Raw genomic sequence first — 2,071 nt, forward strand, 5'->3', positions numbered from 1 at the left:
TATTCCTGCCCATCATGTTAAAGCTTGTCCTTAATGACATCAACATGTTGGCAGCCAAAGTACATGGCTTGATACTTAAAGTGGACCACCCCAAGAGATTTATTAAATTAATAGGCTGACAATCCACAGACATGTAAGATTCTTCACAGAGCCTTACCAACCTAAGACATAAGTGCATGGCTTTTGATAATGCATATTCTGTGATGGGTAAGGAAGGCATTCTTGTCATAACACCCAAGATAGGCTCAGTCTTGTTAATGAAATAAAAAAGGAGGAGAGTCAGAGCTTTTGGGGCTGCTTGGCAAGAATCTGACATAGGTCAAGGACAAGGAAAGGGGTTGCTTGACAGGAATACGACATTGGCCAAGGACAAGGGAGTGGGTTTTAGGCAGGAATCTGACATTAAGCTAGAACACCCACATGGTGACTGGCTTACAAATATTTGTAATTCAAGGTGCAGGTAATCTTATTTCCTGTCCCGAATTCTACAGTCACCAGGTATGCTTGTGATATATATATATATGTGTGTGTGTATATATGTGTATATATGTGTATATATGTATATATGTATATATGTATATATGTATGTATGTATGTATGTATATGTAGCAAAGCACTGATACACTCATTCCTTTTTAAAGAAAATAAGACAGAATGTCCTAGAATTTAATTTCACTTAGAATGTGTTAAAATAGGTTGAATTGTAATACAGTAAATAAAATCAAAATTTTAAAGTATCTTGTAAGGTATATCCAGAAGAAATGGTGCCTTTTGTGCTAGAGAGGCTTTGACAAAGCTTAACTTGATGAATAATAGCCATAAATCAACTGACCTGTATCACAAAATCCTTTAGTCATTTCAACCAAACATCATGGAGATAAATAAAATGTCAATAACATATTTAATCACTTAGTGATTGGGATGTTGCCCACGTTGAAATTTCAATTTAATTTATAAGTAATTCACATCCTAGAAACATGATTTATTATCAAAATTTACTCTTAGGATTTCTAAGTTTTAGTTGGCCATCCTTCATGTTTTTTCTTAAAGGAAGAATTTCCAAACTGTCTAGAACATAACATAGGTGTATATTATCAAATACCTTGTACATGTGATCATTTTGACTTACATGAATGACAAAACACATTGGGCAGATGTAAGTAAACTATGGATCAATCACTGTGCATTATCTTATTGTTGCAGAAGGATTCTTATAAGTAAAATAAGGAAATAGAAAAGTCAGAGTCATGAAAAACATGTCATAATACAAGTGTGCAAATGTCACTGCTGGGTTGAGAGGTAAGAGGTATCCAGAATCCCTAACACTTCCAGATGATGAAAACATAGGTAGGAATAGATTATTCTTTTACATGAAACTCTATAAACTTTGATTTTAGCCCAGTGTGATCAGACTTATGATGCCCATGACGTAAAGATAAGAAAGTTTTACTTTTTGACGTACTAAATTGATGATAATTTGTTACAGAAAATATAAATGTCATGGGAAATTCTATAGTTGGATTCTAGCCCTGTTCTAGACTGATTTTAAGTGACTACATTTCTCTTTTTTCACCAAAGAAGTAGAACTAAATTGATCCTAAAACAGAGACATAGAAGTTGCCTTTATCAAAAAGAATTTACTTCTCATCTGGGATAACAAAGCCCTGAGATTTGACAACCACAGGTCAATGATGGGAATGGATCACAGCTTGACCAAAATACTTCCTCATACATACTTCCTGCTCTCCACTCTGACTAGTGTAGTAACCTCGGAATAGATCTGGGCATCAATGGACTCCTTTATTTGTTTCTCAATCCAGTGTAGCCATACTGAAGAAATCTATTGCTTCTATATAACCAATTATTTATCTTACTACTTAGATAAATGGCCAAACTTAGCTTTATTGACACTGTCTTAGTAGCCTAGTCCTTTGTGCTAAAAAGTTTTATAACAATCTGGGTAGTCTCCTTCTTAGAAAAAAAACATTATAATTAAGTGTACTTTCCTTTTTTTTCATTCTTGGTATTCATCAGCCCTACCTCCTGTCCCTTTAGATAAAACAATTTATTT

The sequence above is a fragment of the Grammomys surdaster genome, unplaced genomic scaffold (assembly GCF_004785775.1).
Source record: "Grammomys surdaster isolate TR1022 unplaced genomic scaffold, NIH_TR_1.0 148, whole genome shotgun sequence".
Classification (NCBI taxonomy): domain Eukaryota; kingdom Metazoa; phylum Chordata; class Mammalia; order Rodentia; family Muridae; genus Grammomys; species Grammomys surdaster.